Source organism: Bos javanicus, chromosome 16 (genome assembly GCF_032452875.1).
Source record: "Bos javanicus breed banteng chromosome 16, ARS-OSU_banteng_1.0, whole genome shotgun sequence".
Classification (NCBI taxonomy): Eukaryota; Metazoa; Chordata; class Mammalia; order Artiodactyla; family Bovidae; genus Bos; species Bos javanicus.
In genome coordinates this window covers 45,947,270-45,974,676 of record NC_083883.1, presented here as the reverse complement: position 1 = coordinate 45,974,676, position 27,407 = coordinate 45,947,270, and the positions used below count along the sequence as shown (strand labels likewise).

At 44.0% G+C, this 27,407-nt stretch overlaps 1 long non-coding RNA gene across 1 annotated transcript in view; it reads right to left on the bottom strand.

Annotated features, from left to right (window-relative positions):
* LOC133227839 (uncharacterized) overlaps positions 1-27,407 on the bottom strand; it is a 41,412-nt gene that overhangs the window by 11,733 nt on the left and 2,272 nt on the right. Inside the window, exons 2-4 of the long non-coding RNA XR_009729972.1 lie at positions 13,787-13,837; positions 9,393-9,861; positions 452-539 (exon numbers count right to left, since the gene is read on the bottom strand). This is a non-coding gene — a long non-coding RNA (uncharacterized LOC133227839). The remainder of the gene's footprint in view (positions 1-451; positions 540-9,392; positions 9,862-13,786; positions 13,838-27,407) is intronic.

Sequence of the window (27,407 nt, the reverse complement as noted above, 5' to 3'; positions counted from 1 at the left end):
GTCCCATCAGGTTGCCCTGAAGGGGAAGAAGCAATTCCGTAAAAGGAAGTTGGTTGGCCATCAGAATGGCAGGATGATTACAGGGCGACTGAAACCTGACCCAGTCCACTTGCCCGTACCGTAGAACAAGAGAACCACGACCAGCTTCCTTTTAGGAAAAAATTTAGTTTCTGGGCTGAAGGGAAAAATGAAAAAAAAAAAAAAAGTCTAAAACCTTGAACCTAAAGGAATGCATTTGTGAAAATCTAGCTCCATAAACAATGCCATGAAAGGCCAGAAGGAAGGCTGTCAGATTGGGGTGTTTGTGTTGAATTTCTCAATTTACCACATTCCAAGAGCAGAAGTTGTACTCATTGGTGGGGAATGTTTCCGAGGACACCCGGGGTCAAGGAAATGTGGTCGTTTGCATGTTGAAACCCAGAACTGTATGTTTCTACAGCTGCTGTCTTACCAGCTCTCTGGGGGCGCAGGCTTAGTTCATCTTGGCCGAGGGACAGCATGGCTGAATGTCTTCTCTGGTCACAGAAATTACAGGACATCTGAGCAGAGTTAGACAGAGGAGCAGTCAGTGGACTGGAAAGATGGGCCCTGAGCTCAAGAATCTGAGATATCAGCAAGAGATTTGGGAGGAAGTGAAGTTTGTCGTGGTAGACCCAAAGGTTTACAGCCTTAAAGACAGCAGTGACATGCTTCCATTTCTATTTTTTAAAGTAGAACAATGACTAAACTTAATCTTTGGTTGGTTTTCTCTGAGCCTTGAGTTCTTTTTTTTTTTTTTTTTTTTTTGAGCCTTGAGTTCTATCAACACCTTGGGCCCTCAGTCTGGTACACAGAAATCATTTTCATTTTTAAATTTCTTTTTTTAGAACAGATTTTATTCTACTTTATTTTTTGGCTGTGCCACATGGCATGCAGGGTCTTAGTTCCCGAGCAAGGAGAGAATACGTGCCCTCACAGGGGAAGCTCCTAGCCACTGGACCATCAAGGACGTCCCCATTTTTAAATTTCTAACCATAATGCTTCTTGGATTAAAGAAAGCTTAAGGAACACTGATGATGAGAAATAAAGGCTAAATGGCAAGATGTGTGTGTATGTGCATGTGTGCGCTCAGCTGGGGCTGACTCTTTGCGACGCCATGGACTGTAGCCTGCCAGCCTCTTCTGTCCATGCAATTTTCCAGGCAAGAATGCAGGAGTGGGTAGCCATGCCCTTCTCCAGAGGATCTTCCCGACTCAGGGAGTGAATCTACCTCTCTTGTGTCCCCTGCACTGGCAGGTGGATCCTTCACCGCTGCACCACCAGAATGAAAACATTTCCACAAATTGGCTATAATATGGTTTCCCAGCTTTCTTAGTTGTTTTCATCAGATCCAAATTAAAATTTTCCAAAATTAAAAGCTAAAAGTATCAAATTGCCAACATCCGCTGGATCATGGAAAAAGCAAGAGAGTTCCAGAAAAACATCTATTTCTGCTTTCTTGACTATGCCAAAGCCTTTGACTGTGTGGATCACAATAAACTGTGGAAAATTCTGAAAGAGATGGGAATACCAGAACACCTGATCTGCCTCTTGAGAAATTTGTATGCAGGTCAGGAAGCAACAGTTAGAACTGGACATGCAACAACAGACTGGTTCCAAATAGGAAAAGGAGTTCGTCAAGGCTGTATATTGTCACCCTGTTTATTTAACTTCTATGCAGAGTACATCATGAGAAACACTGGACTGGAAGAAACACAAGCTGGAATCAAGATTGCCGGGAGAAATATCAATAACCTCAGATATGCAGATGACACCACCCTTATGGCAGAAAGTAAAGAGGAACTCAAAAGCCTCTTGATGAAAGTGAAAGAGGGGAGTGAAAAACCTGGTTTAAAGCTCAACATTCAGAAAACGAAGATTATGGCATCTGGTCCCATCACTTCATGGCAAATAGATGGGGAAACAGTGGAAACAGTGTCAGACTTTATTTTGGGGGGCTCCAAAATCACTGCAGATGGTGACTGCAGCCATGAAATTAACAGACGCTTACTACTTGGATGGAAAGTTATGACCAACCTAGATAGCATATTCAAAAGCAGAGACGTTACTTTGCCAACAAAGGTTCGTCTAGTCAAGGCTATGGTTTTTCCTGTGGTCATGTATGGATGTGAGAGATGGACTGTGAAGAAGGCTGAGAGCCAAAGAATTGATGCTTTTGAACTGTGGTGTTGGAGAAGACTCTTGAGAGTCCCTTGGACTGCAAGGAGATCCAACCAGTCCATTCTGAAGGAGATCAGCCCTGGGATTTCTTTGGAAGGAATAATGCTGAAGCTGAAACTTTGGCCACCTCATGGGAAGAGTTGACTCATTGGAAAAAACTCTGATGCTGGGAGGGATTGGGGGCAGGAGGAGAAGGGGACGACAGAGGATGAGATGGCTGGATGGCATCACTGACTTGATGGACGTGAGTCTCAGTGAACTCCGGGAATTGGTGATGGACAGGGAGGCCTGGCGTGCTGTGATTCATGGGGTCACAAAGAGTCGGACACGACTGAGCGACTGATCTGATCTGAAAGGACAATGATGTCCAATCTTGCTTGTCATTTTTTAGGAATAAAGATTATGCACACCCAGGTTGTGTTTTTGCTGAGGGTGCTTTCAACTGGTAGTCTGGAACCTTCCCATTTGTCATTTAGAAGGAAAAATAGTGTGATTTATCTATAAATAAAAACCTCAGTTATTAAAACCTAGTTTTAAAAATGCAAAAATTTCCAAATAATCTATAAAATCAGTTCTTTTTTTGATGCCATCAATACATACTTAACTTTGAATCTACATTTGTCACAAAATACATTGCTTTAAAACTTGCTGATAAATTATACTTTTCCTAAAGGAATTCATTTAGAGTAAATTAAGCATGAGGCTCCAGGTTCAATCCCTGGGACTCTCAGTTGGAACTTAACTTCTTGTGTGGCATTCCGTGGTGGCTCAGACCATAAAGAATCTGCCTTCTAATGCAGGAGACCCGGATTTAATCCCTGGGTTGGGAAGATCCCCTGGAGAAGAGAATGGCAACCCACTCCAGTATTCTTGCCTGGGAAATTCCTTGGACAGAGGAGTCTGGTGGGCTACAGTCCATGAGGTCCCAAAGAGTAGGACATGACTAACACTGAAGAGTATGTCTTTCCTTAAATGTGATAAAGTTTAAATAAACATTTTTAATATAGGTTGAGATTCGGTGATTGTGTTTGAAATTTACCATTAATCCCCCCACTACCATCCCAGCAACCTAAATAAAAAATAATCTGCAAATGCTAGCATCTTGCTGTGCAAATCCTGCCTGGCAGCTTTGCTGTGTCTCTTCATCTCACTGTCTGCCAGAATGCTGCCCCTCAGGCCCTTCACATGGAAGATCTGAGACTGCCACTCAAACCAGCTCTGGCTGATGGAGGCACAAAGGCACAGGAGGTCCTGTTGTTCAGTCGCTAAGTCGTGTCTGACTCTTTGCAAGCCCATGGACTGCAGCATGCGAGCCTCCCCTGTCCTCCACTAATCCCCAGAGTTTGCTCAAACTCATGTCCAGAGGTGGTCCTGAGGGAGCTCAAAAAAATGGGCAGTCTGAGTCACCTGTTCTCAGAATAACTCCAGGACCTGGGTGGAGCTATAATCTGAGCTGAGCTATAATCAGCCTCTTCAGAAGTGCAAGTTCCTATTTTCTCAAAGCTTTTGAGATGAGTTGCCAGGTGGCCTTCTAGAACAAATTTGGAAACCTTGTGCATTGGTCCATGTGCCTCTTTCTTCCATAGCTGCTCCACGCTGGGCTCCCTGATGGCCCCTTGTCTGTGTCTCAGCTCTACCCCAGGTTCCACGTTCAGGTCCATCAGAACCTTGACCTGTCAGTAGCATCTGGTGTGGACAGTCACTCAGGTGTGATTAGGCAACTTCACGTGACTCATGAATCCTGGGACCAGGCATCCCTAGGAGTCATTGCTCTTGGCCCTTGCATGTGGCAGACACTGGTACTTGCCTGTTTAATAACCATTATCTCCTTTTCTCCAATTGCTGTTGTTATTCAGTCCCTCAGTAGTGTCTGACTCTTTGAGACCCCATGGACTGCAGCATGCCAGGTTTCCCTGTCCTTTATTATCTCTTGGAGTTTGCTCAAATTCATGTCCATTGAGTCAGTGACGCTATCTAACCTTATCTCATCCTCTGTATTCCCCTTCTCCTTTTGCCTTCACCTTTCCCCGCACCAGTCTTTGTCAAAGAACTCAGTGTTGACCATTCTAGGGTTGTTCCCCATTTGAAGCAAACTGGAAAGGTGAAAAAGTGGGTGCCTCATGAGCTGACCACAAATTTTTTTTAAAATGTTATTTTGAAGTGTCTTCTTCTCTTATTCTACACAACAATGAACCATTTCTCAATTGGATTGTGATATGCAATGAAAAGTGGATTTTATATGAAAACCAGTGATGACCAGCTCAGTGGTTGGACAGAGAAGAAACTCCAAAGCACTTCCCAAAGCCAAACTTGCACCAGAAAAAGGTCATGGTCACTGTTTGGTGGTCTGCCGTCTGTCTGATCCATTACAGCTTTCTAAATCCCAGCGAGACCATTACACCTGAGAAGTATGCTCAGCAAATCAGTGCTGCTTTTGTTGTTGTTCAGTTACTCAGTCATGTCCGACTGTTTGTGACCCCACGGACTGCAGCACACCAGGCTTCCTTGTCCTTCAGCACCTTCTGGAGCTTGCTCAAATTCATGTCCATCCAGTCCATGAGGCCATCCAATCATCTCATACTCAGTTGTCCCCTTCTCCTCCTGCCTTCAATCTTTCCCAGCATCAGGGTCTTTTCCATTGAGTTGGCTCTTGGCATCAGGTGGCTAAAGTATTGGGGTCTTCAGCTTCAGCATCAGTTCTTACAATGAATATTCAGGGTTAATTTCCTTTAGAATTGACTGGTTTGATCTCCTTGCAGTCCAAGGGACTCTCAAGAGTCTTCTCCAGCACCACAGTTCAAAAGCATCAATTCTTTGGCACTCAGCCTTCTTTATGGTCCAAGTCTCACATCTGTACATGACTACTGGAAAAACCACAGCTTTGCCTAGATGGACCTTTGTCAGCAAAGTGATGTCTCTTCATTCTAATTCACAAATCAATTAGATGTACCGAAAACTGTAATGCCTGCAGGCAGTAACGGTCAACAGAAAGGGCTCAATTCTCCATGAGAACACCTGACTGCACATTGCACAATCACCACTTTAAAAGTTAAACAATTTAGACTATGAAGTTTTGCCTCATCTTCCATATTCACCTTACTTCTCACTAACTGACTACCACTTCTTCAAACATCTCAACAACTTTTTGCAAGGAAAACCCTTCACAACCAGCAGTATGCAGAAAATGCTTTCCAACAGTTCGTTGAATCCCAAAGCATGGATCTTTACACTACAGGAATAAGCAAACTTATTTCTCCTTGGCAAAAATGTGTTGATAATAATGGTTCCTATTTTGATTAATAAAGATGTGTTTCAACCTAGATTTAATGATTTAAAATTCACTGCCTGAAACCACAATTATCTTTGCAATCTAAATACTTTGTTTTTGTGATACACTGCCGCCTTATCCTCTTCTTTGTTTTCATCTTCCTCCTTGGAACGTGGCCATGAAACTGGAGCTGGAGCAGCCACCTTGAACCATGAGGTAAGAATCCACAAAGCCGAAAGTGACATGCTAAGGATGGTAGAACATAAAGATAAAAGGAGTCTGGAGTGGCATGTTGTGGAAGGTAGGTCTGCTCTAACCTTTGTAGGGCCTGGGCAAAAGTACAAACAAAGCCTATATATTTTGCCCAATTTTTAAAATTATCAATCAAGTGCACAAACTGTTACACAAAATATGTTCTATTCTCTTACCTTGACAGTATACTTCATAATGAACTTTAAAAAATATGCATAAAGATACAGCTTTTATATGACTTAAAAGTCAGCAAATTATCCAAGAAACCAAATATTTCGGTGCTCTTTTCAGTTTTCCACTGCGAATTAGTTCATCATGAATTATGACTCAGGATGTACTGGGCCTTGGGATCAGCATTCTGAGCATTAGATATCATTGTAGAGGGGTGTGGACATAATGATGTTGGATGATGCATGCTGAAGGAATCACTCAAGGAACACCAGAACAAAATCTGGCAGTTTTGTTATTGTTTTTTTTTTTTAATAAAGTAGATTTTATTTTGGGCCTATTTCATGATATGTTAGGCAAGAATACTGGAGTGGGTTGCCATTTCCTTCTCCAGGGTATCTTCCTGACCCAGGGATCAAACCTGGGTCTCTCGCATTGCAGGCAGATTTTTTACCATCTAAGCCACCAGGGAATACCCATGATATGATTTACGTTCTTTTAAAAAAAAATTACCAACCCCTTTTATTCTTGTTAGTTTGGAAGATTTTTTTGGCTTGATCCTAAAGGGTTGCATTTTTTCTCTTTGTACATCTTGTGCAGGCTCTGGAAATGGAGCAAAGCTAAATAATTATGAAAACAGTTTCATAAGATAAAGTTTAAAGAAGTTCTTTATAAAGACATATGACGGATGACAGCTTTCCCTTTCCTAAATGGCAGTTGCACAGGTCAAGCAGAAGGCAAACTTAATAGGTAGCTATTATGTCAAACCACAAAGAACTTTGAATTCCGTGGTGGCAGATCCTCTGACCTCAACGCCAACAGGCAGAGACTTAAATCTTACTTGCGGTTTCAGATTCAGAAATGTAGTATTTTCCATCAACCTCCTCCAATGAGTTATCAAAGGAAAATGCTTCCAGAATCATCAGTGTGAAGGCAGCTATGCTTCAGAACAGCGGTTAAATGTTTACAAGGGTTCAGCTGATTTCCAAAAGCATTAATGAGCAGCGAGCAGACATTAGGGCTTTCAGGAGGCAGTTCATATTGATATCCCAGAGTCTGGAAAGCTCCCCCAAGCCTGGGAGATCAGCTTGGCCATGATCCACAGTTTTAATTCTGGAAATTCCAGTTTATTTCTACTTCTGGTCTAGACTAGACACTGGCTACAGTCCCAGACACTCACTTTTTCTATCACTGCTCATTCAGGAAGACAGAACCCACATGTGAGAGGAGGAACTGAATTGTGTCCCCCTGAATCCATGAGTTGAATTTCTGACCCTCAATAAGACTATATTCAGAGACAGGGCCTTTAAGGAAGTCAGGTTAAATGAGGTCACAAGGGTGGGGCCCTAATCCAAACAGAACTGGTGTCTTTATAAGAAAAGGAAGAGATACCCTAACTCTCTCCCCATCTTGTGAGCACACAGCCAGAAGGTGGCCATCTGCAAGACAGGAAGGGTGCTCTCACCAGAGCCTGACCATGCTGGACCTTGACCTTGGGCCTTCAGCCTCCAGAACTGTGAGAAAATAATTTCTATTGCTGTCTGCCGTGTTGTGTCATGGCAGCTGGAGCAGACTGCTACAGTGTGATTTGCCCCCAGTTCATTTCTAAGTTAAATGTGGTGCATGAGTGCATGCCAAGGTGCCTCAGGTGGGTCCAACTCTTTGCGACCCCATGGACTGTAGCCCACCAGGCTCCTCTGTCCATGGGACTCTACAGGCAAGAATACTAAAGTAGATTGCCATGCCCTCCTCCAGGGGATCTTCCTGACTCAGGGATGGAACCTAGTCTCTTATGTCTCCTGCATCGGTAAGCGGGTTCATTACCACCAGCACCATCTAGCATGATCCCCTAAATTCTTCCTTCCCAGGATATTGTATAGGAATTTAGCTGCACAACTTGCTTAAAAATATAGACTATTTTATGTTTGCACTTTGCTTTTTCTGATCCCCTGGCAATTGTTATTTGAATGTGAAAGCAGAATGAAACTTTTAATTTATTTATTTAGGTCATGCAGAAGGATATGTCCTGTGCAAGGCTGCCACCCAGTTGAGACTTCCCCCTGGACTTGGAGGAAAAAGGATTGGGTGAATTATAATGGTAACACCTCTGATAAATGCCTTTTAACTCATCATATGTGATCAAATCGGTACCTCATGTTTACTCTTAGAGGCATATGGCACACATAAAAGTATGTCTATTTCAGAGATGTTAAAAGTGAGGTTTAGGCCAAAATTGTGCAGCTGCTGGTGAGTGCCCAAAACTAGACTCCCTGCTCACGTAGGGGAAGATGAATGATTCTGTTGCGTGGTGCTGATTAAAGGGGTTATTGGGGGAAGTCACCATAATAAACGAAACTATATCATATCATTTAAAGAGGCTTCATAAGGAGAGAGTCTGGCTGTGCTCCCCTCTCCACTACACCGAGGCCTGCAGTCTGGGTACCACCCACCTCCATCGCTTGTGACCTAAAAGCCATCCACTCTTGGCAGCAGATGCTCAGATCCTTTATCTGTTACTCCCTTTCAAAACAAGAAATATTTTCAAAGACATAGACCCATTTGTTATCTCTCTGAGTCATTTCTAAAAAGTGTAAGAAAACTCTTGGTAAAAAAAGTCATTCAATTGGGCTGTGCCCCATGGTTTGTTTTTGAGATAGCAGAAAGTATCTTTTATTCCCCCCTCCATCCACTCCACTGGTGGAAATCTCTCTTAAAATAAGAAGAACACAAAACCGAAACACAAACTCAGTCCTAGTTGAAACAAGAGAGAAACATGCAACTGAGCTGTTACTGGTGATAGAGGGGGAGAGGGGCAGGATTGGTGATACAGGGGAGGAGAGCAGGTGGAGGCAAGGAGCCCAAAGCCTGTGGAGTAGAGAGGAGGCCAGGTGAGGAGGGGGCTGGAGACAGGAGCCCTTAAAAAACACCTGCTCACTTCTTTTTAGACTGCACCCTGTGGCATGTGAGATCTGAGTTCCCTGACCTGGGATCAAACTTGTGGAGTTCCACTACAGTTCCCTGTAGTGAAAGTGTGGAGTTTCAACCACTGAATCGCCAAGGTAATCCTTTTTTTCCTCCAACTTGCTCACTTCTGTTTAGGCCAGAGGTTCTTGCCCTGGCTACATCCAATCACCCAAGGGACTTTAAAAATTCTGATGCTCAGGCCTAGCCACATCCTCCTGCTTCGCCCCTCAACTCACGCCTTCTCTCCAGGATTATGACTTGCAAGGCTGGGGACACTGGGGAGAAGGAACTGGACTTCATCGTGCTCCCCTCCCTCTCTGCTCCTCAGTCTCTGCCAGCCTGCGGAGAGCAGGTGTCCCATCGGTCTCGCCCATCTGGGGAGGCTGCCGCTTTCCGGCACAGCTGGGTGGGTGCACTTAATTCTAGGGTGTAGAGGGAGGATGTGCCCTTGGCTGGCTGACAGGGAGCCACCTCCTCCAAACAGGCCTGGCAGTAAGAAAGCTGCTGTTCTGACCTCCATCTCTCTTACTCCAGCACCTACCTTTCAGCTGGCTCTGTATACTTTCTCAGGAAGCTGCTGGAAGATGTGGTCCACGAAGGGGAGGGAGGAACCTGAATAGCCAAGAACGAGGAAGAGGAAGTCCCAGGAAGGCGGGCTTAGAGAAGCAAAGGGAATTTCCAGGGTGGTGGTGAGGGGAAGTCCAAGGACAAATTTATGGCACCTGCCGGCAGAGGGGAACGAAGTTTAGCCACAATCAGTGAGCCTGGGTTCCAGGAAGGAGCCTCTTGGAGACAAAAATGGAACCAACTGATTATCAGCTGGGAAGAAGGAAAGTTAAGGGATGAGGGGAAAAAGTACAGATATGAATAAAACAAAGGAAATCCAAAATATAAGGCAACTATCTTTAAAAAGGGAAAGGGACTTGCCTTGCAGTCTAGTGATTAAGACTGCACTTCCAATGCAGGGGGTGCAGGTTTGATCCCTAATCAGGCAACAGTGATCCTGCATGCTGTGTGGCCAAAAAAAGAAGAAAGGAAGAAAATAAGGAAACTATTAATTTTGAGACAAACAAGAAGTTGCAAAAGAAAGAAACTATAATCATAGTTTATTATTTGACTCAGCAGTGAACAATGTTTCACATGGTCTTAATAGTATAGATTTTAAAGACTGGTTTAACCAAAAGTTAATGCTGTAACTATAATTGGGTGTCAAAGCACTAAATTCTCAGCTACCATAACGGGAAGACAGTAGATGGTATCTAAGTTGGATTAGTCAAGACAGAGTTGTAAATCAACTGTGAAAGAATGAAAGTGTTAGTCGTTCAGTCGTGTCTAACTCTTTGGGACGACATGGACTGTAGCCTGCCAGACTCCTCACTCCATGGAATTCTCTAGGCAAGAATACTGGAGTTGGTAGTCATTTCCTTCTTTCTGACCCAGTGATTGAATCTGCATCTTTTATGTCTGCTGCATTGGCAGGTGAGTTCTTTACCATTAGGGCCACCTGGAAGCCTATAGAAGTGTGTGTGTGTGTGTGCTCTTGGGTGTGTGTGTGTGTTAGTTGCTCAGTTGTGTCTGATTCTGTGGCTCTAGGGACTGTAGCCTGCCAGGCGCCTGGGTCTATGGAATTTTCCAGGCATGAATACTGGAATGGGTTGCCATTTCCTCCTTCAGGGGATTTTCCCAAACCAGGGATCGAACCTGCATCTCTTAAGTCTTCTGCATTGGCAGATATGTTCTTTACCACTAGCGCCAACTGGGAAGCATTGTAACAACACGCTAAATCGCTTCAGTTCAGTTCAGTTCAGTTCAGTCGCTCAGTCATGTCCGACTCTTTGCCACCACATGAATCGCAGCACGCCAGGCCTCCCTGTGAAACTCCCGGAGTTCACTCAGACTCACGTCCATCGAGTCAGTGATGCCATCCAGCCATCTCATCCTCTGTCGTCCCCTTCTCCTCCTGCCCCCAATCCCTCCCAGCATCAGAGTCTTTTCCAATGAGTCAGCTCTTCGCATGAGGTGGCCAAAGTGTTAGTCGTTCAGTCATGTCCAATTCTTTGAGACCCCATGGGCTGTAGCCCGCCGGGCTCCTCTGTCCATGGGATTCTCCAGGCAAGAATACTGGAGTGGGTTGCCATTTCCTCCTCCAAGGGATCGTCTGGACCCAGGGATTAAACCTGAGTCTCCCATATTGTGGGCAGATTCTTTACCAACTGAGCCACCAGGGAAACCCTTGTAAACCTGTACTTAAAAGTAGGGAAATAACTACCAGAAGAATCTGCTAAGAATTAGAAGTATCCACACAACAGGCTGCCCGTGATGCAGGAGTTTCAGTTTTAGTTTGGTTGCTCAGTTGTGTCCGACTCTTTTCGACCCCATGAACCACAGCACGCCAGGCCTCCCTGTCCATTACCAACTCCCAGAGTCCACCCAAACCCATGTCCATTGAGTCGGTGATGCAGGAGACCCAGGTTCAATTCCTGGGTCAGGAAGGTCCCCTGGAGGAGTGCATGGCAACCCTCTCCAGTATTCTTGCCTGGAGAATCCCATGGACAGAGGAGCCTGGTGGGCTACAGTCCATATGGTAACAAAGAGTCAGACAAGACTGAGTGACTAACACTTTCACTTTTTACAAAAAAACAATTAGATGTAGACATGATATCAAAAACAGTCCTCTTCTGGGGAGGAGAGTACAAATGCAAGGTTTCGAAAATGCATTTGAAATCAAGAGATTAGCAACTGAAAACAACCACATATCTATTAAAGACCATTATCCAAAACGTCATGGCAACTGCAAACCAAGAATCTAAAATAGATATACACACACACAAGACAAAGACATCCAAACATAACACTAAGGAGAAGAGAACAAAATTGCAATAGGAGAGAACAAAAGAAAAAAGGTCTAAGTGGGGGGAAAGACCTACAGGAGTTGGAAGTATCCAATGAAATTAAATGGGGCAAGTGACCACTCTTTTGCTTTGGTTTTGTAATGAGCCTTTTAATGCTGTTTGACAAGACAAGCCCACACACACCCAAACCAGACACCCATGTTTCATCTTAATAAAAATATAAAAACAGTTTGGGTTTATATTCAGTTCTGACCTCCTGCCCAGATCTCAGAGAAGGCAAGTGTAACCCAATATACACCCCAAGAAGAACTTCTACTGTCTTTTTAATCTCTGGCTTATAACCAAGCTGTGCATACTCTACCTGCATAATTCCAATGTATTGTTAGGAATAAAAACAATTAGCTATGTATTAAGAATTCTGGAGTGTCTTGAATAGCGAAAAGTGCAATTCTGTCTGCTTATTTCTGAGGAGTTATTTTTTAAAAAATTTTATTTTATTGTAGTTGATTTACAATGTTGTTAATTTCTGCTGTGCAACAAAGTGACTCAGTTATAAATATATATGTGTTCCTTTTCATATTCTTTTCCGTTTATAATCTATCACAGGACATTGGATATAGTTCCCTATGCTATACAGTCGGACCTTGTTTATCCATTCTCTATATAATAGTTTGCATCTGCTAATCCTAAAGTCTCACTCCATCCCTCCCCAACTCCCTTCCACCCTTGGCAACCACAAGTCTGTTCTCAACATCTGGGAGTCTTGATGAACAGCAGTTTGGATTTGATTCCAGCTAGGAAGCAGGAAAATTTGGTGTCTGTAATTTTTGTGCATGTTGAGGTAAACCCCTGATGAGTTCTCTACCTGACACAGCAATGCTTGGTTCATGTCGTACTTAGAAAGTGTGTGGGATGCTCTAGACTCCCAGGGCTGGAGGTAAGAGAGTCATCCCACAAGTTGGTTCTGTTAGCCAGATCTGTGGTAAACCTGATTCTACTTGGCAAGGTTTTAAAAAGTGAACTTTGTAGTGTGAACTGTTATGCATATTTCAATACAAACTTGTATTCCTATTTACTTCCAAAGAGGCTTAGAGGCAGCTTACAATAAAGTAATAGTAATGAAAATCAGTAAAAATCAGTTTCTTTCTTCTTCTTACTAATCAGTAAAAATTGGTGGCTCAGGGGCAAAGAATCCATTTGCCAAGCAGAGATGTGGGTTTGATCCCTGGATCATGAAGATCCTCTGGAGGAGGAAATGGTGACCTGTATTCTTGCCCAGGAAATCCCATGGACAGAGGAGCTTGGCAGGCTACAGTCCATGGGGTCGCAAGGGTCAGACACAATTTAGTGTGACTAAACCACCACCACTAAAAATTAAAAGCAATCAAAATAGTCTTTCGTAAGCAAATGGATAACCAAATTGTGGCACATCCGTGCAATAGAATATTATTTAGTGATAAAAAGAAATGAGCTTTCAAGCCACAGAAAGGTATGGTGAAGCCTCAAATACATATTACTAAGTGAAAGAAACCAGTCTGAAAAAGCTATATACCTCCTGTATGATTCCAACTACATGACTTTCTGGAAAAACAAAACTAGGGAGATGGTGGAAAGATAAGGGTTGCCAGGGGTTATAGGGAAGGGAGAGGATATGAATAGGTGGAGCCAGGGGATTTGTACAGCAGTGAAATTTTTCAGCATGATACTTCGATGGTGAACACATAATATTATGTGTTTATCAAAACCCTTAGAGCACAGCACAGAGAGTGAGCCCTAACATAAACTATAAGCTTTAATTAACAATCCTGTATCAATACTTCCTTATCAACTGTACCAAGTGTACCATGAATGAAAGATGTTAGTAATACGGGAAACTGTATATAAGGCGAGGAAGGGGAGATATGGTAATTCTCTGTACTTTCTGTACAGCTTTTCTATAAATCTAAACAATTGCTTGAATGAATGAATTAACAAAGAATTAGTACCTCAGTGAAACCCAAAATCATTCAAATAAGAGTCAAGTGACAGGTAAAATTACAATGAAGGACTCAGGGTAAGAAAAAGTACTGAACTGAACACTGACCTTTACTCTGAATTCTCCAACAAGAAAAGGATGGATTGCACAGCGTGTTGTCTGCAAAGAGGAAATGGACCAGTTTGTCAGCTGAGACAGATAGACTCAGAGATGAATGTATTCTTAAGAGACAAACACCATAATGGGGGATGACCTTGATTGGACTTTCAGAGAAATTTTTGAATTTATTTTTAATTGAAAGATAATTGCTTTACAGTGTCGTGTTGCCATACAACAATGTGAATCAGCCATAAATATACACATGTCCCCTCCCTCCTGAACCTCCCTCCCACCTCTACCCCCATCCCACCCCTCTAGGTCATCACAGAGAAGCAGGTTGAGCTCCCTGTGCTATACAGCAGCTTCCCACCAGCTATCTGTTCCATACACGGTAGTGATATGTTTCTATGATACTCTCCAAATTCATCCCACCCCCTCCTTCCCCTGCTGTGTCCACAAGCCTGTTCTCTATGTCTGCATCTCTATCCCAGCCTTGCGAATAGGTTAATCAGGTAGAGGGTATAAAGAAAAGGGAACTCTCTTGCACTGTTGGTGGGAATGTAAATTGATACAGCCACTATAGAGAACAATATGGAGATATCTTTAAAAAATTGGAATAAAACTACTATCAGTTCAGTTCAGTCACTCAGTGATGTTTGACTCTTTGCGATCCCATGGACTACAGCACACCAGGCCTCCCTGTCCATCACCAACTCCCGGAGTTTACTCAAACTCATGTCCATCGAGTCAGTGATGTAATCCAACCATCTCATCCTGTTTTCCCCTTCTTCTCCTGCCTTCAATCTTTCCCAGCCTCAGGGTCTTTTCCAATGAGTCACTTCTTCACATCAGGTGGCCAAAGTATTGGAGTTTCAGCTTCAGCATCAGTTCTTCCAATGAATATTTAGGACTGATTTCCTTTAGGATTGACTGGTTGGATCTCCTTGCAGTCCAAGGGACTCTCAAGAGTCTTCTCCAACACAACAGTTCAATTCTTTGGCACTCAGCTTTCTTTATAGTCCAACTCTCACATCCATACATGACTACTGGAAAAACCACCGCTTTGACTAGACGGACCTTTGTTGGCAAAGTAATGTTTCTGCTTTTTAATATGCTGTCCAGGTTTGTCAGAGCTCTTCTTCCAAGGAGCAAGTACCTTTTAATTTCATGGCTGCAGTCACCATCTGCAGTAGTTTTGGAGCGCCAGAAAATAAAGTCTCTCACTGTTTCCATTGTTTCACCATCTATTTGCCATGCAGTGATGGGACTGGATGCCATGATCTTAATTTTTTGAATGTTGAATTTAAAGCCAGGTTTTTCACTCTTCTCTTTCACTTACATCAAAAGGCCCTTCGGTTCCTCTTTGCTTTCTGCCATAAGGGTGGTATCATCTGCATATCTGAGGTTATTGATATTTTCTCCCTGCACTTGCAATCCCACTACTGGGCATATACCCTGAGAAAAACATTATTGACAAAGACACATGTACCCCAGTGTTCACTGTAGCACTATTTACAATAACCAGAAAATGGAAGCAACCTAGATGTCCATCGAGAGATGAATGGATGAAGAAATTGTGATACATACATACAAAGGAATATTACTAGACATTTTATACCAACCCCCTGATTTAAAAAAAAATCCAAGAGTGTCTGATGTCACATAGTAGTTAAAGGCAGATTTGTGAGACCAAGTGGAGAAGAGAACAGAAACATTCTTCTGCTGGGTGAATGTTTACTATGATCCAATCTTATGAATACCCATTTGCCCTCAGCTTCTAAGCTGAGTCAAGGCTGAGCCATACGGTTTTGTATGCACACACATTTCCTTATCTGCTCAATTGTTTTTTTAAAGGGCTGCTTTAAAAATCAACACACGAGCAGTGTTCTTGCTATGATAGATTTAGTCTTTTAGTCCCCTTGCTCCTTTACTTGCTTCTGCAAAGGAAATCACAATACCACAGAGGTTAGAACGGAAGGGACTTGGCTCATCAAGGACCTCCCTGCCCCCCACTATTACAAATGAAGGAACTCAGACAGGTATAAATGGTTTGCTCATTGGCACAGGGCTAGTTACCAGCAGAGCTGGTTCCAGGATCCAGATTGATATCAGTTAAGTGATATGCCTGACCCTTCCACTCACAGGAAATTACTGCTCTGGGTCGGGCCGGATTCTAGGGCATTCATCATGATGTGGGCGGGGACACCACCCAGAAGGAGGAGAGCACGTGACTGCCTGCAAACATGCTGCCTGATTGCCATCCACACCGCCCACCATCCTACTCCAGCCAGCTGCCCCCTCCAAGACATGAGCTATTTGGGCTGCGGGGTTTTGAGCAGCCACATAGAAAACCCCATTTCACCAGACGGCGGCAGACCTAGGAGTGGTGAGATGGGTGTCAGCTTATAGTTGTGAACAGGGCTGGGAAACTCTGATCTCCTGACCCTCTTAACACCCTGCACCCCTAAGCCAAAACGACTTTCTACTATTCAGCCTGAAAGGAAAATCTTGTCACATATCCTGCTGGCCTCATGCCGTGAGTGTGGACAGGGAGGAGCCACAACTCTGTCAGCAGAACCCCAGCTGCTGTGACTTGGATCTTTGCCACCGGTGGCCTGTGCTGATGGCCCTGGTGGGTGTGTTTATTTTGCCTGGCTGGGGAGAAACCCCACTGGAGGCACTTCCGGGTTGATGCTGGCTTCAAACCTTTTTTTTTTTTTTTTGGTAACTAAGAAGTGGTAAAGATAAAGTTAAGTGAATCTTCAGGTTAATGAATTAAGCCCGATAAAGAATGCCGATTCTCTATCACTGAGTTTCCTGCTATTGTAATATACAAAGACAGCAGATTCTGTTGTGGATGGTGGCTCTGGGGTAAACAAAGCCTGGGATTTTTTCCATCCCTGAGGACAAAGAACTTTTCAGGAGCATCTCTGGCCTCTGGGGAGCTGAACTGCTGAGCTGCCAGGATTGATGGATGAGTGGCATTTCTCTGCCCACTGACCCCATGGACTCTGTGCAGGAATTATTATTGGAGCTGCTGGCTCTATCTTAGGATGGACAGCCCAGGGAAAGCAGGCCGTACATAAATACAAATGTCATTTTGTGAAGACAAAATCCACACTACATGTGAAATAATTCTATGGTCAGAACTGAGAACTATAAACTTCATTTTTATCCAGGAAATAAAGCTGGATGTGATTATGTTTTGCTCTTTGAGATGTCCCATTTATTTTTCTTTTTAAATTTTTTGAGTTCTCTATTTTTTTTAAATTTTTTATTGAGGTGTAGTTGATTTATAATGTTATATTAATTTTGTGTATACCGCAAAATGAATCTGTTATACTATATATGCATGCATGCCTGCTTAGTCGCTCAGTCGTGTCTGACTTTTTGGAGTCCTATGAACTGTAGCCTGCCAGGCTCCTCTGTCCATGAAATTCTCCAGGCAAGAATACTGGAGTGGGTTGCCATGCCCTTCTCCAGGGGAATCTTCCTGACCCAGGGATCAAATCCTGTCTCTTATGTCTTCTGCATTGGCAGGTGGGTTTTTTACCACTGGCGCTACCTGGGAAGCCCTATACTATATATATATATATCCGCTCTTTGTTATACTCTTTTCCCATATAGGTCATTACGTAGTATTGAGTAGAACTCCCTGTGCTATACAGTAGGTCCTTATTAGTTATCTGTTTTATGTTATGGCACCCCACTCCAGTACTCTTGCCTGGAAAATCCCATGGACGGAGGAGCCTGGTAGGCTGCAGTCCATGGGATCGCGAAGAGTTGGACATGACTGAGCGACTTCACTTTCACTTTTCACTTTGATGCATTGGAGAGGGAAATGGCAACCCACTCCAGTATTCTTGCCTGGAGAATCCCAGGGATAGGGGAGCCTGGTGGGCTGCCGTCTATGGGGTCGCACAGAGTCGGACACGAATGAAGTGACTTAGCATCAGCAGCAGCAGTGTGTATGTGTCAATCCCAATCTCGAAATTTATCCCTCCCCTCCTACTCCCAACTGCCCCATAACCATAAGTTTATTTTCTACATGTGTAGCTCTATTTTTGTTTTGTAGATAAGTTCATTTTTAACCTTTTTTTAGATTTCAAATATGAGTGATATCATGTGATACTTGTCTTTTTCTGTCTGACTTACTTAGTATGATAATCTCTGGGTCCATCCATGGTGCTGTAAATGACATTATTTCATTATTTTTTATGGATGAATAATATTCCATTGCATACATGTACCACATCTTCTGTATCCATTTCTTTATGGACATTTAGGTTGCTTCCATGTCCTGGCTATTGTAAATAGTGCTGCAGTGAATACTGGGGTGCATGATTCTTTTCAAATTATTATTTTCTCTGAATAAATGCCCAGGTGTGGGATTGCTAGGTCATATGGTAGCTCTATTTTTAGTTTTTTAAGGAACCTCCATACTGTTCTCTGCAGAGGGTGCACCAATTTACATTCCCACCAAAGTGGGAGGGCTCCTCTTTCTCTACATTCTCTCCAGCATTTGTAGATTTTTTGAGGATGGCCATTCTGACCAGTGTGAGGTGAGGCCTCATTCAAGTTTTGATTTGCATTTCTCTAATAATTAGTGATGCTGAGCATCTTTTCATATGCTTTTTAACCATCTGTATGTCTTCTTTGGAAAAATGTCTGTTTAGATTTTCCACCAGGGCTTGACAGAAGAAAATGGTTTCAGCCTCCACCTGCCTTTCTAGGAGTATGGTTGGTGGAGCAGGAGGGAAGGGACAGAGGAGGCCCCTGGAGTGCGTTTGCAGTGTGGGCTGGTCTTTCAAGGGCCAGACAGCCTCTCCAAGCTCCTCCTCCCAGTCACCTGCCTACATCCTGTGGCCTTCAGAGCAGCTGCCTCTCCTGGTCTTCCCCTTGGCTAGCCTGACTGACCTCAGTCCTTTATGCCCCGGCCTTCAGCCTCTACAATTGATACACATTTATTTTGCTGTATGATGGAGGACTCTTATCTGGAGATTGAGTTCATTCTGGTGGAAGGAAGTTCCTTCTGTTATCCCTAAGTCAATGATGCTCTTCTGTAAGTCTCAGACTTTTCTCATATTAACAGAACAGTACCACATCCCCTCACCTGTCTCCAAGACCCCTATATGTGGGTCAAGAAACAACAGTTAGAACCAGACATGAAACAACAGACTGGTTCATAACGGGGAAAGGAGTATGACAAGGCTGTATATCATCACCCTGCTTATTTACCTTATTTTCAGAGTACACCATATGTAATGCAGGGCCTGATGAACCACAAGCTGGAATCCAGATTGCCAGGAGAAATATCAACAACCTCAGATATGCAGATGACATTACCCTGACAGTAGAAAGTGAAAAGAAACTAAAGAGCCTCTTGATGAAGATGAAAGAGGAGAGTGAATAACCTGGTTTAAAACTCAACATTCAAAAAACTAAGATCATGTCATCTGGTCCCATCACTTCATGGCACATAGACAGGAAAAAAGTGGAAACAGTGACAGATTTTCTTTTCTTGGGCTCCAAAATCACTGCAGATGGTGACTGCAGCCATAACATTAAAAGACACTTGCTCCTTGGAAGGAAAGCTATGACAAACCTAGACAGTCTATTAAAAGGCAAAGACATTACTTTGCCAACAAAGGTACATTTACTCAAAGCTGTGGTTTTCCAGTAGTCATAAAGAAGGTTGAGCACCGAAGAATTGATGCTTTCGAATTGTGGTGCCAGAGAAGACTCTTGAGAGTCCCTTGGAGATCAAACCAGTCTATCTTCTAGGAAATCAACTCTGAATATTCACTGGAAGGACTGATGATAAGGCTGAAGCTCTAATACTTTGACCACCAGACATGAAGAACTGACTCACTGGAAAAGACCCTGATGCTGGGAAAGACTGAAAGCAAAAGGAGAAAAGGAAGACCAAGGATGACATGGTTAGATAGCATCACCAACTCAATGGACATGAATTTGAGCAAACTCTGGGAGGTAATGAAGGATAGGGGGGCTGGCATGCTGTAGTCTACCGGGTCGCAAAGAGTCAGACACGACTTAATGAACTGAACAACAGTAGCAATCCGCTTGGATGACCGGGATAGGTTTCTCTGTTAGGAAGGGAGGTGCAGACTGATTAACACAAATATTCAGTATACTCAGTGTGGCGCAATGGGAAATAGATAAATGGTTTTTGTCTTCGTACTTGGAATACAGCTTCTAAAACCCTTGGCATCTCTGGAATGATGACTCTTTTGAATGAGATGACCTTTGGCTGGAAGCCCTCAGGTTGGGGGCTGGTTGTCAGCATGATCAAGACACGATTAGACAGTTAAACTTTCAGTAGCACCCACGAACTCTCAAGCGTACACATGCACTCACCAGCTTCTAGCAAGGAAAGAGGGACTGGAGACTGAGTTAGTCACCAATGGCCAAAGATTTCATAAGTCATCCATTTGTACTGAAACCACCATAAAACCCTTCAGTGATAGAGTTTGGGAGCCTCAGGGTGGTTGAACACGTTCAGGTTCTGGGAGGGTGGTACTCCCAGAAAGCGCACAGAAGCTCCCCATCTTTCCAACAGGCTTTGTCTTGTGTATGTGTCTCTTCCATCTGGCTATCCCTGAGCTGCATCTTTTATCATAAAAAACAGTAATAATAAGTAAAGTTCTTTCCTCAGCTCTTTGAGGACTTCCCAGATGGCACAGTGGTAAAGAATCTGCCTGCCAATACAGGAGCCACAGGAAATGCTGGTTCGATCCCTGGGTTGGAAAGATACCTGGAGGAGGAAATGACAACCCATTCCAGTATTCTTGCTAGGGTAATCCCATGGGACTGATGCTTTTGAACTGTGGTGTTGGAGAAGACTCTTGAGAGTCCCTTGGACTGTAAGGAGATCAAATCAGTTAATCTTAAAGGAAATCAGCCCTGAATATTCATTGGAAGGACTGATGCTGAAGCTCTGATATTTTGGCCACCTGATGTAAAGAACTGACTCACTGGAAAATACCCTGATGCTAGGCAAGATTGAAGGCAGGAGAAGAAGGAGATGACAGAGGATGAGATGGCTGGATGGCATGACCAACTCATTGGACATGAGTTTGAGCAAACTCTGGGAGTTGGTGATTGACAGGGAAGCCTGGCCTGCTGCAGTCCATGGGGTTGCAAAGAGTTGGACACGACAGAGCAACTGAACTGAACTGAATCCCAGGGACAGAGGAGCCTTGTGGGCTACAGTCCATGGGGTCACAAATAGTTGGACACAACTGAGCACGCACAATTCTTTGAGGTATTCTAGCAAATTGTCAGGAGAAGGCAATGGTGACCCACTCCAGTACTCCAGACCCAACTGAGGGACTTCACTTTGACTTTTCACTTTCATGTATTGAAGAAGGAAATGGCAACCAATTCCAGTGTTCTCGCCTGGAGAATCCCAGGGATGGATGGGCCTGGTGGGCTGTCGTCTATGCAGTCGCACAGAGTCAACACGACCGAAGTGACTTGGCAGCGGCAGCAGCAAATTGTCAAACCTGAGAAGGGTTTGGATAAATCATAGGGGAACCCCTGGCTTATCTGCTCATCTGTCAGAAGGATGAGTGGCCTGGGGACATGAGATTGGTAACCGGAGTGAGGATAGTCCTGTGGGACCAAGACCTTAACTGTGGGCCTGACAGGTAAGGTCAGAATTGAACTGAACTCTTGGACACCCAGTTGGTGTTGGTGCAGGAGAAAACCCACACATTTGATGTCAGAGGTGGTGAGAATAAAGATAGTTCACTTGGCAATTATATTCTGGTGTATGTATATATTTAATACAAAGAAATTATAAGTATTACTTATAAGAAATTTATATTTATTCTGGTTTAGTCACTGAAATTTATTTATTTTCAGTCCCATCACTTCATGGCAAATAGATGGGGAAACAATGGAAAGAGTGACAGACTTTATTTTCTTAGGCTCCAAAATCACTGCAAATGGTGACTAGAGCCATGAAATTAAAAGACGCTTGTTCCCTGAAAGAAAAACTATGACAAACCTAGACAGTATATTAAAGAGCAGAGATATTATTTTGCCAACAAAGATCCATCTAGTCAAAGCTATGGTTTTTCCAGTAGTCATGTATGGATGTGAGAGCTGGACCATAAAGAAAGCTGAGTGCCGAAGAATTGATGCTTTTCAACTGTGGTGTTGGAGAAGACTCTTGAGAGTCCCTTGGACAGCAAGAAGTTTCAACCACTCAATCCTAAAGGAAATCAACCCTGAATATTCACTGGAAGGACTGATGTTGAAGCTGAAGCTCCAATACTTTGGCCACCTGATGCAAAGAGCAAACTCATTTAAAAAGATCTGGATGCTTGGAAAGATTAAAGGCAGTAGAAGAAGGGGACGACAGAGGATAAGACTGTTGATGGCATCACTGACTCAATGGACATGAGTTTGAACAAGTTCCAGGAGATGGTGAAAGACAGGGAAGCCTGACATGCTACAGTCCGTGGGTTCACGAAGAGTCGGACATGACTAAGCAATTGAACAATTTATTTTATGTAAGTTATATTAACATGCATCAATCTAGAAAACTAGTTTCTTTTCTTTTTAGAATTTTATAGTTTTAAATTAATTTATTTATTTATTTTAGATGGGCTCTGGGCCAGCCTGACATAGACCCACACACCCAGTGTGACTGGGCAGGAAGAGAGGGGTGGTCCCTCAGCCTGAGAAAGGCACAGAAGTGACTTTGAGGACTGGTAGGCAAGAGGAAACCTCACATTTGGTCAGTGAGAACAAAGAGCATACCATTTGACAACCGGAGGCCCCAACAGATTGTAGGCATCAATCACAGGGCCACAGGATTGGAGGGCAGAGCCCAAGACCTGGTGGACAAGTGACTCTCAGGAGCAGCCAGGGCAGAGGGCCATGGACCAGTTGTGCCATCCTTCTGTGACACTCAGATACTGTGTAAACCTCCCCTGAATCCTGGTCCCACCCAGGATAAGGAAAGAAGATGGGATGGAGTGGGAAGCACCTCAAGTTGACCAGTCCAATACCACCGTCTTCAGGCAGAATCCCTTCTCCAGGAAACCTCAGTGTTGGCTCTCAAGGCCTCTGACTGGTTGGGTGGGGCCCAATCGCATCATCAGGGATCCTCTCATTTCCTCAAATTCAGTGATGGCAGACATTGACCACATCTACAGGATACTTTCAAGGTAACACCCCAGTTGGTGTTTGATTAAATACCTGGACTGGACAGCCTGCTCAGGCTGACACAATCACTCAGGCTCTTTTTGCATATCCAAGTTTGTGATTCTGTTTGAATTCACACTTGAGACAAATATAATGTATAATCACATGTCCTGATGCTTTTAGTGGGGCACACTGTGACTCTTGGGTGAGGCAAACCCCCACTCTGTCCACTCCCACTTTTGGGGGGGGCCTGGCTCCCCATTTTCTCTTGTCAGGCAGGAGAAGGGGCAGCAGCTTCACGTGTGCCCTCCTTCCCCAGACGCAGAAAGGTTCTATTTTGTTGCAGTTGTTGTTATTTAGTCGCTCAGTCATGTCCGACTCTTTGCAACCCCATGGACTAAAGCCCAACAGGCTCCTTTGTCCATGGAATTTTCCAGGCAAGAATACTGGAATGGGTTCCCATTTTCCTCTCCAGGGAAGAGAGAAATATAATTCACAAACCGTAGAATTCACACTTTTAAAATATATAATTCAGTGGCTTGTAGTATATTTACAGAGCTGTGCAAATATCATTACAATCTAATTTGAGAGCAGTTTCATCACCCCCTGAAGAAACTGCCCCCATTAGCAGTCATTCCTTGTCTCTCCCTGACTCCTCCAGCCCAAGGCAACAATTAATCTTTCTGTCTCTGTGGATTTGCCTGTTCTGGACGTTTAGTATAAATGCTCAGTCACTCGATTGTGTCTGACTCTGCAACACTTTGAACTGTAGCCTGCCAGGCTCCTCTGTTCATGGGATTTTTCAGGCAAGAATGCTGCAGTGGGTTACCACTTCCTCTTCTAGGGGATCTTCCCGACCCAGGGATCAAACCCATGTCTCCTGTGTCTCAGGCATTGCAGGCAGATTCTTTACTGCTGAGCCATCGGGGAAGCCCTTTGTGTAAACAGAATCATCCAATAGGTGGTTTCCTGTATCTGCTTCTTTAACGTCACAGGATGTTTTCCAAGTTCATCCACATTGTAGCCTGTATCCAAACTCCATTTCTTCTTCTGGCTAAATATATTCCATTGTACAGACACAGCGCACATTCCTCATCTGTTCACCAGTCGATGGACATTTGGATTGTTTCTGCCTTCTGTCTGATTGGAATAACGCTGCTGTGAACATTTACATGCCAGCGTTTGTGAGGACATATGTTTTCATTTCTCTTGGGTGTCCTCCTCGGAGTGGAACCACACGGTCATATGGTAACTCTATATTTAACTTCTTCAGGAAGCGCCTGACTGTTTTCTGCCGCAGTGGCTCCATTTTTACCTCCCCACCAGCAGGGTACGGGCTCCAGTTACTCCACATCCCCACCAGCCTGGGTTTTTCCATCTTTTTGATGATAGCCATCCTGTGGGTGTGCCTTAGCTTGTTTGTGTTTTTGTATGGCCTATAAGCTAAGAATAGTTTTTCTATTTTTAAAGGGTTATAACACACACAGAGAGGAAGAAAATGTGACAGAGATGGTATGTGACCCACAAAGCCTTAATTAAACATTTACTGTCTGCCCCTGCTCCTTGACCATCCTTGCAGACTTCTCACCTGCAGGAAAAAAATGCTAACAAAACTACATGTTTCTGCTCAGCGGTCTCCCACATGTGAATGCTGGCATTTTCCTTTTATACCTGAGAGATGCCTTCTCTCCTTCCTTTTTTAAAATATGTACATTTTATTTTTTTAATTAAAACTTTTAAAAATTGTATTTATTTTTAGTTGCACTGGGTCTTCATCACGGCACACAGGCTTAGTTCCCCCACAGCATGTGGGATCTTAGTTCTCCAACCAGGAATCAAACCCATATCCCCTGCATTGGAAAGTGGCTTCTTAACCACTAGGCCACCAGGGAAATCCCTCTTCTTCTTTAAGACCTGAGGACAATCTCATTTTCTTTGGGAAAGTTTCCGGGTTGTCTTCACACTCCCGTTTGCCTTTCCGTGTATTTGGCAAACACCTCCTCTGGCAGGATGCTGACCCTCAGTACACTGTTTATGTTTTTTTACCATCTGAGACCCTTGAGGGCAGAGGTCAGGGTTGGTGTGTTGATTCTCATCTTTCTTTCCAAGCCGAGTGCTGAGCATAGCATTTGCTTATTGAAGGAGGGAAGGCACGGAAGGACAAGATGAAACCCTTGTCCTCAGAAAGCAGAATGCTCATGGGGTAACGCACCTTGCACAGAAGACTGTGACAAGCTGCCAAGGCATTCGTGCCTCCTGCAGTGTTTTTTTAATTGAGGTTTTAAAAATTATTATTATTATCAAAATTTTCTTATTTTTTGGCCATACTGCACAGCATGTGGGATCTTAGTTCCCCAACCAGGGATCAGACTAGTGCCCCTTGCATTGGAAGTGCAGAGTCTTAACCACTGGACCACAGGGGAAGTCCCAGCAGTATTTGCTGACTGCCTCCTTGCACCAGGCCCCATGCAGGCAGCAGCGGTACAACTGTAGAAGGGAAAGAAGCTTGTGTCCCCGTGGAACTGAACGTGCCGGTTACAGCCTCCGTCACATGGACACATGGCCTCGGCTGGCAGGTAGTCTCCCCTCCCTCCAGCCAGGGGTCTCCAGGTGCTGGCTAAGCAGGTACCACCCATAACGATCCAGTTCTGGGGAAGTCACTACAGTTCTTTACCTGAACCTCGGGTTTCCTCTTTCTAGGCTCTTGATGGGCTGGCACCTCCCTCTTTGTGGCTCGGGAGGCTGTTTGACTCAATGAAACATGAGCAGAGGCAACGTGTGTCATTAGGGGGTAGGGGGACCTTGAAGGACCAGTGAACACTGTCCTGTTTCCTTCAGCGTCCTGCACTGACCATGGGAGCACACGGCCAGTAGAACCTCCTTCTGCCTAGATGACTCTGCAGATCAGAATTTTTCAGACCATGCTGGACATGTCTCATAGGACTTGGGGGTCGCACAGGACTATGGCCTGACCTAGCCTCTCCTATCTGACACAAACCCCACGACCGTGGGAGTTCCCCCACGGGAGGGTCTGGAGTGGCCCAGGTCATACAGGATGAGCGGGGCAGGGGCGGGCAGAGGGTCAGAGAGGACCAGAGGAAGGATGTGCTGCCCCTGGAAGGTTTCAGCTGAGATTGCTGCTCACAAAGACTCTGTTCCCCCTTCGCCACCAACACCTTGTTTTCCAACCAGGATTAGAACCACTTTGCCAATGTCCCTCCCTTGGAAGAGATTCCATTAGTGCACATTTTATACTTCGTGGGTGAATACACATAGATCCTTCCTTCTGCATCTTATTTTACTTCAGAGCAGATGCATCAGTAAAATATTTCTGCTCTCTTTGGCTCACAAAGTTATCCCATTCTGGCATGCGGGTCAAAGGAGAGATGAAACAGCAGGAGTGTTTGCAGCCAGCGTACAAGAGTCAGGACCTCCCTTACGGAACCGTGCTCTGGTCCAAAGCACCATCCATGAGTCTGGGTGATGGTGGCATATGGTCTGTTTTATTTCTAAAATCAAGGACTCACTGATGAAACTGGGCTGGAATTCTTTTTTTTTTTTTTTGATTGGAGGGTAATTGCTTTACAATGCTGTGTTGGTTTCTGCCGTACAACAATGTGAGTTACTCATAAGTATATATATGTTCCCTCCCTCTTGAGCCTCCCTCCCACCTCTCTAGGTTGTCACAGAGCACTGGGTTAAGCTCCCTGTGTTATACAGCAGCTTTCCATCAGCTATTTATTTTACATATAGTAATGTATATGTTTCAATGCTACTCTCTCAATTTGTCCCACCTTCTTCTTGTCTCACTATGTCCACAAGTCTGTTTTCTAACTTCTGCATTTCTATTGCTGTCCTGCAAATAGATTCATCAGCACCATTTTTTTCTAGATTCCATATATATGTGTTGTTGTTGCTGGTTAGTCATTAAGACATGTCCAACTCTTTGCGACCCCAGGGACAGCAGCACTCCAGGCTTCCCTGTCCTTCACTGTCTCTCAGATCTTGCCCAAGATCATGTCCAGTCAGTCAGTGATGTATCCCAACCATCTCATCCTCTGTCTCCCCCTTCTCCTCCTGCCTTCAATCTTTCCCAACATCAGGGTCCTTTCCAGTGAGTTGACTCTTCACATCAGGTGGTCAAAGCATTGGAGCTTCAGCTTCAGCGTGATAGGGGATATGAATATGTGCATTAATACATCATATTTGTTTTTCTCTTCCTGACTTACTTAACTCTGTATAACAGGCTCTCAGTTCATCCACCTTGCCACAACTGACTGAGATTCGGGCTGAAATTCTTAACTGAAGTTTGAAAAGCATTCCGTGTTTGCTTTCTGGTTGCAGGTCATACACCACTGTCTTCTGTCACTTTCATGAGTCTTGTTATTTAGAAATAATGACATGAATGATTTTAGTGCTGGGAAGCATTAATTTACCAAAACAGTGTCCGCAT